Raw genomic sequence first — 13,332 nt, forward strand, 5'->3', positions numbered from 1 at the left:
ACAGTTAGCCAATAAGAACCCTGAGCCATCAGCTAAACAGTTGATGATGGGGGATGTCCTTCTGTGTATGTTTATCTTCTTATTGGTTGTTGATTAAAGTACTCTTGGCCAATGAAGAAGCAGGTTAGGCAGGACTAGGAGTCAAGGAGAATTCTGGGAAATGTAGTAAAAGGAAGTCTAGTGATACAGGCAGGTAGTGACATGGCAGGCAGACTCATAAAAGCAAGGGCAAGAAGGAAATTGTTCCTTTTTTTCTTCCTCCTACTCTCTGCTCTGGAACTGCTATGTGATCCTGGCAAGAGAAGATGCCAGCAGCTGACTTCTGATAACATAACGTCTTTATGGTTGATACTTAAAACTGAGCTAGCAAGTAAGAAATCCTAGTTAGTTGGCCAATCAGCATTTGTACCTAATATAAGTCTCTGTATATTATTTGGGACCTTAACATGATGGCGGGCAGACTCAGGCAGCCTGGCAGAAAGTACCATGTGGCGGCAGGGCTCAGTGGCTTGGAGTAAAGGCTTATTGTTATAGAATGGTGTCAGAAGTGGGATAGCCCCACGCCCTGAGGTTCCCAGAGGAAGCCAAGAACCTGCCTCCACAGCCTGCCCTTTTGAGCCACTGTGTGGCATCGGTGCAGATCCATATGCTTGCAGCATACTGCCGCATTCCTGGGGGTTGGACTCTGCACTGCCTGCAGCCCTCAAGAGTTCTAGGGGTTAGAATTCTGTGCTCTCACTGCTGCATTTCAAGCCAACAGGCACTGTAAGCCATGAGACTCCAGGGGCCTCGGGCCGCCTTTCCTCGACTAGTCAAGCTGCAGCAGAACCCAGACAGCTGGTCGTAATGTTACGAACTTCCATGTAAACTTCATAGAAGCAAAAGAATAGAGACAAACACAAATTCTTTTTTTTTTTTTTGTAAGTTTTTTTATTAGTTCAAATTAGGAACAAGCTTGTTTCACATGTCAATCCCTTCTCCCGCTCCCTCCCCTCCCCACCTAGACCCCTCACCTCCTCCACCCTCCACCCCAGGCAGGGTAGGGCCCTCGATAGGGGCTCCCCAAAGTCCACCACATCATCCTGGGCCAGGCCTAGGCCCTCCCCCATGTGTCCAGGCCAAGAGTACACCCCTTCACATGAGATGGGCTCTCAAAGTCCCTTCTTATAGCAGGGAAAAATACTAATCCACTACAAGGGACCCCCTAGAGTGTGGAGGTCTCCTAAATGACATCCATGATCAGGGGTCTGGATCAGTCCTGTACTGGCTTCCCAGACAGCAGTCTGGGGTCCCTGTGCTCCTCCTTGTACAGGCCAGCTGTTTCTGTGGGTTTCACCAGCCTGGTACCGACCCCTTTGATCTTCATTCCTCCCTCTCTGCAACTAAGTTCCAGAGTTCAGTTCAGTATGTATCTGTGGGTGTCTGCCTCTGCTTCCATCAGCCACTAGATGAGGACTCTAGGATAGCATAAAAAGTAGTCATCAGTCTCAATATAGGGAAAGGGCATTTTAGGTTATCCTTTCCACCATTGCCTAGATTGTCAGTTCATGTCATCCTTGTAGGTCTCTGGAAATCTCCCTAGTGCCAGATCTCTCCTCGGACCTATAATGGCTCCCTCTAATATGGTATCTCTCATCCTGCTCTCCTCTATTCTTCCCCCAACTCAATATTACTGCTCCTCCATTTCTTCCTCTCCTCTCCTCTTCTCCTCCTCTCATTCTGGCAGCTCTCTCTCCCCTACCCGCATGCTCCCAATTAGCTCAGGAATTCCTGCCCCTTCCCATTCCTGGGGTCTATGCATTTTTCCCTTAGAGTCCTTCATGTTTCCTAGTTTCTTTGATGAAGAGGATTGTAGGCTGGTAATCCTTTGCTCTATGTCTAAAATTCATATATGAGTGAGTACATACTATGTTTGTCTTTTTGTGACTGGGTTACCTCCCTCAGAATGGTTTCTTCTGGTTCTATCCATTTGCCTGTGAATTTCAAGATTCCATTGTTTATTTCTGCTGGGTAGTACTCCATTGTATAAATTTCCACATTTTCTCTATACATTCTTACGTTGAGGGGCATCTAGTTTGCTTTCAGGTTCTGGCTATTACAAACAATGCTGCTATGAACATGGTTGAACACATGTCCTTGTTGTATGGACGTGCATTATTTGGGTATATGCCCAAGAGAGGAATTGCTGGATTTTGAGGTAGACTGATTCCCATTTCTCTGAGCAACCACTATACTGATTTCCAGAGTGGTCTTATAAATTCACACTCCCACCAGCAATGGAGGAGTGTTTCTTTTCTCTACATTCTCTCCAGGATAGATTGTCATTGGTGTTTTTGATTTTAGCCATTCTGGCCAGTGTAAGATCGTATCTCAGGGTTGTTTTGAGTTGCAATTCTCTAATGGCCAAGGATTTTGAGCACTTTCTTAAGTGTCTTTCAGCCAGTTTGGATTCCTCTGTTGAGAATTCTCTATTTAGTTCTGCACCCCACTTTTTTAATTTCATTGTTTGGTGTTTTTGTGGCTAGCTTCTTGAATTCATTGTATATTTGGAAATCAGCCCTCTGTCAGATGTGGGGTTGGTGAAGATCTTTCTTTTCCCATTCTGTGGGCTGTCGTTTTTGTCTTACTGACTGTGTCCTTTGCCTTACAGAAGCTTCTCAGTTTCAGGAGGTCCCATTCATTAATTGCAGATCTCAATGTCTGTGCTACTGTTCTAATGTTCAGGAAGCAGTCTCCTGTGCCAACTCGTTCAAGGGTATCTCCCACTTTTTCTTCTAGAAGATTCAGTGTAGCTGGATTTATGTTGAGATCTTTGATCCATTTGGACTTAAGTTTTGTGCATGGTGACAGATATGGATCTATCTGCAATGCAGTAGTTGTACCAGCACCATTTGTTGAAGATGCTATCTTTCTTCCATTGTATAGATATAGCATCTTTGTCAAAAATAAGGTGTTCATAGGTGTGTGGGTTAATATCAGTGTTTTCAATTCAGTTCCATTGGTCTATCTGTCTATTTTTGTGCTAATACCAAGATGTTTTTCAGAACTATGGCTCTATAATAGAGATTGAAGTCAGGGAATGTGAGACCTCCAGAAGATCCTTTATTGTACTGAGTTGTTTTGGCTATCCTGGGTTTTTTGATTTTCCATATAAAGTTGAGTATTGTTCTTTCAAGGTCTGTGAAGAACTGTGTTGGGATTTTGATGGGGATTTTGTTGAATCTGTAGATTACTTTTGGCAAGATTGACATTTTTACCATGTGGATTCTCCCTATCCAAGAGCATGGGAGATCTTTCCATTTTCTAGTATCTTCTTTAATTTCTTTCTTTAAAGACTCAAAGTTCTTACTGTACAGGTCTTTCACTTCTTTGGTTAGTGTTACCCCAAGGTATTTTATGTTGTTTGTGGCAATTATAAAGGGTGATGTTTCTCTGATTTCTCTCTCCACCAATGTATCATCTGTATATAGTAGGGCTACTGATTTTTTTGAGTTAATTTTGTATCCTACTTTGCTGAAGGTGTTTATCAGCTGTAGGAGTTCCCTGGTTGAGTTTTTTGGGTCACTTATTTAGACTATCATATCAGTTGCAAATAGTGAAAGTTTGACTTCTTCCTTTCCAATTTGTATCCCTTTGATCCCCTTTTCTTGTCTTATTGCTCTAGTTAGAACTTCAAGTACAATATTGAAGAGATATGGAGAATGTGGACAGCCTTGTCTTGTTCCTGATTTTAGAGGAAACGTGTTGAGTTTCTCTCCATTTAGTTTGATGTTGGCTATTGGTTTGGTGTATATTGAGTTTATCATGTTTAGATATGTTCCTGTTATTGCTGTTCTCTCCAAGATCTTTATCATGCAGGGATGTTGGATTTTGTCAAAGTTTTTTTCAGCATCTAGTGAGATGATCATGTGGTTTTTCTTTTTCAGTTTGTTTATGTGGTGGATTACATTGATGGATTTTTCATATGTTGAACCATCTTTGCATAGGATGAAAGCTAATTGATCATAGTGGATGATTTTTCTGATGTGTCCTTGGATTAAATTTTCCAATATTTTGTTGAGTATTTTTGCATTGATGTTCATGAGGGATATTGGTCTGTAGTTCTCTTTTTTAGTTGTATCTTTGTGTGGCTTGGGTATCAAAGTGATTGTAGCCTCCTAAAAAGAATTTGGGAATGTCCCTTCTGCTTCTATTGTGTGGAACAATTTGAGGAGTACTTGTATTAGCTCTTGTTTGAATTTCTGGTAGAATTCTGCAGTTAAGCCATCTGGCTCTGGGCTTTTTTTTGGTTGGGGGGCTTTTGATGACTGCTTCTATTTTATTAGGGGTTATAGGTCAATTTAAACTGCTTGTCTGTTCTTGGTTTAATTTTGGCAAGTGATATCTATTCAGAAAATTGTCCATTTCCTTTAGATTTTCAAATGTTTGTGGAGTACAGGTTTTCAAAATATGACCTGATGATTCTCTGGATTTCTTCAGGGTCTGTTGTTATGTCCCCCTTTTCATTTCTGATTTTGTTAATTAGCATGATATCTCTCTTTGCCTTTTGGTTATTTTGGATAGAGGTTTGTCTATCTTGTTGATCTTCTCAAAGAACCAAATTTTTGTTTCACTGATTCTTTGTTATGTTTTCCTAGTTTCTACTTTATTGATTTCAGCCCTCAGTTTGATTATTTCCTGGCATCTACTCCTCCGTGGTGAGTTTGCTTCTCTTTGCTCTAAAGCTTTCAGTTGTTCTGTCAATTCTCTAGTGTAACTTTTTTCCAGTTTCTTCATGTGGGCACTTAGTGCTATGAATTTTCCTCTTAGCACTGCTTTGAGAGTGTCCCATAAGTTTGGGTATGTTGTGTCTACATTCTCATTAAATTCTAGGAAGTCTTTACTTTCTTTTTTTATTTCTTCCTCAACCCAGGAATGGTGCAATTGGGTGTTATTCAATTTCCACAGGTTTGTAGGTTTTCTGCAATTTGTATTGCTGTTGAATTCTAACTTTAAAGCATGGTGGTCTGAAAAGATACCGGGGGTTATTTCAATTCTTTTGTATCTGTGGAGGTTTTCTTTGTTGCCAACTATGTGGTCAATTTTAGAGAAGGTTCCATATGGTACTGAGAAGAAGGTATATTATTTTTTGTTTGGATGGAATGTTCTATAGATATCTGTTAAACCCAGTTGGGTCATAACTTCTATTTCATCCTTTGTTTCTTTTTAAGTTTCTGTCTGGTGGTCCTGTCTAGTGGTGAAAGTGGGGTGTTGAAGTCTCGTACTATAAGTGTGTGTGGTTTTATGTGTGGTTTGAGCTTTAATAATGTTTCTTTTACCAATGTGGGTGCCTTCGTATTTGGGGCATAGATGTTCAGGATTGAGAGTTCATCTTGATGAACTTTTCCTGTCATGAGTATGAAATGCCCTTCTTCATCTCTTTTGATTGATTTTAGTTTGAAGTCTAATTTGTTAGGTATTAGGATTGCTACACCAGCTTGTTTCTTGAGCCCATTTGATTGGAAAATCTTTTCCCAACCCTTTACTCTGAGGTAACGCCTGTCTTTGAAGTTGAGGTGTGTTTCTTATATACAGCAGAAGAATGGATTCTGTCTTCATATCCATTCTGTTAGCTTGTATCTTTTTTATGGGCAGGTTAAGACAATTGACATTTAGGGATATTAATGTCCATTGATTATTGGTTCTTGTTTGTTTTGGATTTATTGTTGGTGGTGTCATTGTGTGTGTATTTCACTCTCCTGTTTCTTTTCCTGTTTGGTAAAATTGGATTATCTATTGCCTATGTTTTTGTGAGTGTAGTTATCTTGTTGGGTTGGAGTTTTTTTCCCAGAACTTTCTGTAGTGCTGGATTTGTGGATATGTATCTGTTTAAGTCTGAATATCTTGTTTTCTCCATCTATAGTGGTTGAAAGTTTTGCTGGGTACAGTAGTCTGGGTTGGCATCCATGCTCCCTTAGTGTTTGTAGGATATCTATCCAGGATCTTCTGGCTTTCAAAGTTTCCATTGAGAAGTCGGGTGTGATTCTGATTGGTTTGCCTTTATATGTTACTTGGCCTTTTTCCTTTGCTGCTCTTAATATTTTCTCTTTATTGTGTCGGTTTGGTCTTTTGATTATTATGTGTCGAGGGGACTTCTTTTTGTGGTCCAGTCTGTTTGTTGTTATGCAAGCTTCTTGTACTTTCATAGGCATATCCTTCTGTAGGTTGGGGAAGTTTTCTTCTATGATTTCGTTGAATATGTTTTCTGTGCCTTTGAGTTGTTTTTCTTCACTTCTTCTATATCTATTATTCTTAGGTTTGGCCTTTTCATTGTGTCCCACATTTCCTGAATATTTTGTGTTAGGGATTTGTTGGCCTTGTGATTTTCTTTGGTCGATGACTGTATATCCTCCAGTGAGTCTTCAACAGCTGAGATTCTCTCTTCCATTTCTTAAATTCTATTCGTTATATTCACATCTTTAGTTCTTGACCGTTTATCCATCCTTTCTATTTCTAGTATCCCCTCATTCTGTGTTTTCTTTATTGTGTCTATTTCAGCTTTCATGCCTTGAATTGTTTTGAGTGCTTCCTTCACTTGTTTGGTTATTTTTTCTTGGCTTTCTTTAGGTTCTTTTAGAGATTTGTTTACTTCTTGAATTTTTTGGTTTGTCTTTTCCTCCATTTCATGTAATTTTTTGCTTGATTTTTCTTCTATTTAAGGGATTTTCTTGTTTCCTCTTTAAAGGTCTCCATCATCTTCCTAAGACAATCTTTTGAGATCCATATCTTCTTCATCCTTTGTGTTGGGCTTTTCAGTTCTTGCTGGTGTGGAGTCCCTAGATTCTGGTGGTGTCATATTGGTCTTTCTGTTGTGTGTATTCTTACTCTTATGAATTCTTGGTAGCAGTATTTTCTCAGGTGGTCTCTGTTTTGCTAGAGACAAGCAGAGACTTGAGTAAACCTTAAGGGAGGTTTCCTGACTCAACATAAATGGAAAAACCACATGGCTCATGGCTCAGTCACTGGAGCTTGAGACTCTTAATCTCAGGGTCATGGGTTCATGCCCCAGGCAGCTGGCAGTGGTAGTGACCCCATCTCTAAGCCAGCAGCATGCTCCTTGGTGGCAGCATAGACCAAGCCAGTGAGCACAGCTTTCAGAGCTTGTGGTAAATGTACCATGCTATCTTGGAAAAACAGAGGCTAAAAAAGCCACTGCTTTAATTTTGGTGGTGTTTTTAACAGTTAAAAGACTGTGTGGCCAGACAAAGTTAAAGATTTACAATAAAGACAGATTCAGATGAAGAAAAACTTCTAAAGATTTATGCTGCATTTAAAAGAAAGAAGGAAATAGAGTAGTTGGGTGTGGTGGCATACACCTTTAATTCCAGCATTCTAGAAGTAGAGACAGGGAGATTTCCACAGAGAAACTCTGTCTCAGGAAAAAAGAAACAAAAGGAAGTAAAAGAAACAGAATAATAAAAAGCCACATAAAGATGGAAAATACTCAGAGAGTCTGGATACTATATGCTATATTGTTGTCTTTAAATTGTTTGATTGCTGAGGAAAGAGTTATAGCTGCTAAAATATATTTGATTATAAGTACTGCTCAATTAATCCAACTTATAAATTTTAAAAATGCTTTGACTTCAAAATTTAAGTCTAAGGACAGGCTACTTAGGGAAAGATTTCTTGCTTGTGTTTTCACAGAAAATAAAGGCTGTGGATTTCTTCCAGACTAATATGGTTTAATCAAGCAAGACCCCCTGAAGCAGTGGCCCAACTGATCCTACATCCAAAGCAGCTGAGATGATGCAGCCATAGATTACTACAGCCAGATTTCTGTGTTTTATCATGATCCCTATGATATGGACATCACCCCCAACCAGCAGGAAGCAGTTTGGAATGAACATCGCCAAATTCCCAAATATTGTTTATAAATATTTGTTTTCATTTAAATGGGGTTTGTTATAAGTGGTAATGATCACAATCTCTTTTTAAAGGAAAAAAGGGGAATAGGATATAGGAATGAATACATTGGTATAGATTTTCATTTATTGATACAAATTTAAGCTCAACTTTGTGATATGTAATTTTCTCCTCTTGTTTAAGTATTGTGTTTATACTGACCTTTTAAAATGTAATTCATAATTAACTATAGATTATATAGTCACCTATAATAGTCAAATCTTAGGTTAGTTAGGTTTTCTAGATACACAGAGATATATTTGAGATGGATATTCTTCAAACCTTTCAAAGACCTCAGAATATATAGCATTTAAATGGTTTAGGGTTTTTCTTGACAGTGAGACACAACTGCTCCTGGCACACCAATTACATCAGAAAGGAAGATGGACATTGAAGAAACTCATCATGGAATTTGCCTTCAACATGGCATGATTAGCCATTTGGTCAAGAAACTGCTTTTGCCTGGAATATATGTTGCTGTATAAACTGGACATGCAGGACCCCCAAGAAAGTGACTGCTGAACTTACAAAACAAGATGAACAGTCCTAAAGGGTTCCTGATAAAATAGAGAAGTGTGCAAGACACACTGTGGCCTATAGGATGAAGATGGATGCCCCAACATTACAGAGGAAATTTGAGTGACTGTCCAGGTATCGAGATGTCTCTGTCAATTCTAGAGTTTATATATCATCCTTCAGTGGACTTTGATGAAGTTGAAGACAGATAGTTATGGTTATAGTTTTCTTCAGTTATTATAAAAGATAAGTTACTCTTCTTTTTATTTAGACAGAAAAGAGGAGATGATGGGGTATGTCCTTCTGTGTATGTTTATCTTCTTATTGGTTGTTGATTAAAGTACTCTTGGCCAATGAAGAAGCAGGTTAGGCAGGACTAGGAGTCAAGGAGAATTATGGGAAATGTAGTAAAAGGAAGTCTTGTGATACAGGCAGGAAGTGACATAGCAGGTAGACTCATAAAAGCAAGGGCAAGAAGAAAGTTGTTCCTTTTTCTCTTCCTCCTGCTCTCTGCTCTGGAGCTGCCATGTGATCCTGGCAAGAGAAGACGCCAGCAGTTGGTGTGACTAACATTTCCCATAAAAGTTATAATTAATATAAGCCTTAGTGTGTTTATTTGAGACTAAATGACTGCAGGACCAGGTGGGACAGAAACTTCCTTCTATAGAACATGTGTGAACATGGTGGCTATTCTTGGTTGTCAAGTTGACTGCATCTAGAATTAACCAATACCCTACAAATGGAGGGGCACACCTCTGAGGGATTTTTGCTTAATTTGAAGAGGGAATATCTATTACTAATCTGGGAGTGGGGGGAGTCACATCTTTAATTAAGATCTTTTGAGGTGGCTAAACACACCTCTAATCTGGGCCACACCTTCTGCTTGGAAGCCTAAAATAAGGACATGGAAGAAGAAAGTGTTTGCTGTTGGCCTTCTTGCTGTCATCTCATCGGCAAATCCATCCTTTCACTGGCTTTAGTGACTACTTATTGTGGATTCTGGTGTATGTTGAAGACCAGCTGGGACATCCAGCCTCTGAACAATTACTGGATTCTTGGACCTTCCATACATAGACAACAATTGTTGGATTAGCTGAACCACAGCCATTAGTCATTTTAATAAGTCACCTTACATACATCACACACACACACACACACACACACACACACACACACACACACACACACACACGTAATGTCAGTTAAACTTAGAGAACCCTGACTAACACAGTGAGGGTATTTATATAAATGAATGCAGGTTACTCAAAACTAGCTGCAGTCCCCCAAAGCCCACCCCAGCATATGTGGCAACTCATGAAAGGTACATTATTGGAGTTCCCCATCCACAGGCAAACTTTCACCTCATATATACTATATATACTCCTAAATAGCACCACCCTAAAACCATTCACAGCTGGGTAAGATTACATGATGCTGGGTATGTGTTTTAAATGGTTGGAGTCTCAGATGAAGGTCTGATGACTCCCCGTGTCCTAGGAGGGAATGTTGATAAACTCAATGTGTGTCTCCCCTGAGTGATAGTTGTTCTTACTTTAATATGGCAACAGCTTTTCCATGGTCTGAGGATGGAAGCCCACAACTCATGCCTCTTATACCTTTTGTCTCTCCCTTCCAGGCCAGCTGAAATCTGTTCATGCAGGCTTTACTGACTATGATGTAGCAATTGAGCTCTGTTACCATCCCTAAATGAAGCCTCTGACTCCAAATACAGACAATGAAATTTTCTGGATAGGCTTGCACACCAAGTCATGTCTAGTTATTGCTGACTGACTCTTGAAATGGAAATGTCTTCTCTTTTCAGTTTCTCTTCTTCATTGCTACCTTCAATGAGGTTAGAGAAGTCTTTATTTCTTCTCTAGTTCTTTAGCTGAGGAAGTCTTGGGAAAGACTTCTTGAATTTAGCTCATGATTTATTTCATACTGTTGCCTTTGAGTTTTTGAAGTGAAGTTTCCTTTTTTGTTGCCATGGACTCAGGCATCTGCACATGTTTCTTCTCTATTAATCTGGGGGAATTGGCCTGCATCCAATTGTTTTCTTGTCTCTGGACCTACATTAATTTGTTCCGAGTGCCCACACTAATATGATCCTTCTGGGACATTAAATTGCTAGTCTAAAAGATGTAAAGTGTAGCTTGATAGTGATGAATTGTTCTCAGAAAATGGGTTTGTATTCCCATCAATATTTGTGTGAGGAGAGAATATTAGTTTCTCTGTAGCCTTTCTTTCATGGATATCATCCATTCTTTAAAATACTGCCCATGGTTTACTCTGTTTGATTCTAGTTTACTTATCTTTTGCTTTGATAAATACCATATCCAAAAACAAGTTGTGGAGGATAGGGCTTATTTTAGCCTATAGTTATAGGTTATAGTCCATAATTAAAAGGAAACCACGGGAGAACTTGAAGTAGAAAGCACAAATGAATGCTGCTTACTGGCTTTCCCTGTCTGGTTTGGTCAACTAGCTTTCTTATACAGGCCAGAACCACCTGCCTAGGGATGGTGCCTCCCACAGTGGCCCTAGCACTCCTACATGAATTAGAAGCTAAGAAAATGCCTCATAGGTATGGTCATAGGTCAAATATGATCAGGCAGTTTTCAGTTGAAGTTCTCTAGGATTGTGTATAGTTGACAGCTGAAGCTAACTATGGCTTATTCTCTATTTAAATCTGAATTTCTTCAAAGGCTCTGTATGGTGTCATATGCTTGTAATCTCAGGATTCAGGAATCTGAAGCTAGAGGATGAAAAGTTTGAGGCTAGCCCAGGTTATGTAATGAATGATCCTGTATAAAAACATGTTTTAAAGGGTCTTTAAATGGCAGCGAAGGCAATCATTCTTTAAAATATATCATTTGGTAGGGCACTCCCTAATAACCCACAGGCCACACCTGCTAGAAAACCAGGTAGGCTGCCTATAAATCTTGTCCTCTCTCTCTGTTTCCTCAGACCCAATCCCCCATCTCATCTCTATCTCTGCAGCAGAACACCCTTGGCATCCTTCCCTGTCCCTCTGCTCTCATCTCCTGTGGATCCCACAGATCTTTCATTCCTAACCTTTCTCCCCACAAAGGTTGTTTTGTCCCAGATCCTGGCCCCAGCAGGCACTTCCTGATAACCCAAGGGCTACTCATCCAATGCAACAAGTAGGCTGAAGACCCTTGCATCTCCTATTGCTCCTGAGATACAATCCTCCCAGTCATTATTCCCAGCCTTGTAGCAGGAAATCTGCTGTGGTCTCCCTTTCCTCTCTAACCCTATCCCAAGGTATCACAAGGACTTTCTCCAATGACCTTCCTTCCCAACTCAACCCAGCATTCCTAGCCTCTAACACCACCAGGGATTCCCTGTGAAAACAACAGCCAAATAGGGTAGGGAAACATCACAACACACAGTCATCATACTCTCCAAATATCCAGGGATGAAAAAGAAACCAAGGAACAAATCACCCACCCAACAAAGACAAATCCAGAAATCAGCACCTAGACTTATAATGTCCCAAACCCATATGTCTATATGTTAGCATAAAAACATAATTAATAAAAAGCCATGGCAATATGTCTTCAATAGAGTGAAGCTATCCTACCCTACTGTAGCAGGCCCTGAATCTTCAAACACTGCTGAAATACAAGGAAAATGATTTAAAACCAACTATGTGAAGATGATAGAGGTCCTTAAAGAGGAAATGAATAAATCCCTCAAAGAAAGCCAAGAAAAAAACAGAGTTGAAGGAAATGAATAAAACTGTTCAAGACCTGAAAAGGGAAATAGAATCAATGAAGAAACACAAGCTGAGGGAATTCTGGAAATGAAAAAATTGGGAGTTAGAACAGGAGCTACAGAAGCAAGCTTCACCAATAGAACACAAGAGATGGAAAAGAGACTCTCAAGCATGGAAGATAGGATAGAAGAGATGGATAAACCAGTTAAAGAAGAAGACATGCATACACCAAGGAAATGTTAAATCTAAAATAATTCCTGGCACAAAACATCCAGGAAATATGGGACACTATGAGAAGACCAAACCTAATAATAACAATAATAGAGGAAGGAGAAGAATCCCAACCCAAACTCCAGAAAATATTTTCAACAAAATCAAAGAAGAAAAATTTCTTAACCTGAGCCGGGCATTGGTGGTGCACGCCTTTAATCCCAGCACTCGGGAGGCAGAGGCAGGTGGATCTCTGTGAGTTCGAGGCCAGCTGGTCTCCAGAGTGAGTGCCAGGATAGGCTCCAAAGCTACACAGAGAAACCCTGTCTCAAAAAACCAAAGAAAAAAATTCCTAACCTAAAGAAGGAGATGCCTATAAATGTACAAGAAACTTACAAAATACCAAAAAGTTTGAACCAGAAAATAAAGTCCCCTCAGCACATAATAATCAAAACATACAGAACTAAGAAAGAATATGAAAACCTGCAAGGGAAAAGACCAAGTAACTTATAAAGGCAGACATATTGGAACTAAACCTAACTTCTTAGTGGAGACTCTTGAAGCCAGAAGGGCATAGACAGATGTGCTACAGACTCTAAGAGACCATAGATGCCATCCAAGACTACTATAACCAGCAAAACTTTCAATTACCATAGTTCGGGAAAGTAAGATATTCCAGGATATCGTCAAATTCAAACAATATAAGTGTACAAATTCAGCTTTATAAAAATATTAGAAGGAAAACTCCAACCTTAGAGGACTAACTACACCCATGAAAACACAGGAAATAGACTCACACTAGTAAAATCAAAAGATAGAAACACACACACACACTTATATACTTACACACTCACATATACACCACCACAAGCAGCAACAGCAGCCACAACAACAACAATTAAAAAATAACAGGAATTAACATT

General features: G+C 39.6%; 1 long non-coding RNA gene across 1 annotated transcript in view; it reads left to right on the plus strand.

Moving 5' to 3' along the window:
* LOC103163711 overlaps positions 1-7,743 on the plus strand; it is a 21,134-nt gene extending 13,391 nt beyond the window's left edge. Inside the window, exon 4 of the long non-coding RNA XR_003482932.2 lies at positions 7,687-7,743. This is a non-coding gene — a long non-coding RNA (uncharacterized LOC103163711). The remainder of the gene's footprint in view (positions 1-7,686) is intronic.
* Positions 7,744-13,332: the final 5,589 nt, after the last annotated feature.

Source organism: Cricetulus griseus, chromosome 2, assembly GCF_003668045.3.
Source record: "Cricetulus griseus strain 17A/GY chromosome 2, alternate assembly CriGri-PICRH-1.0, whole genome shotgun sequence".
Lineage (NCBI taxonomy): Eukaryota > Metazoa > Chordata > Mammalia > Rodentia > Cricetidae > Cricetulus > Cricetulus griseus.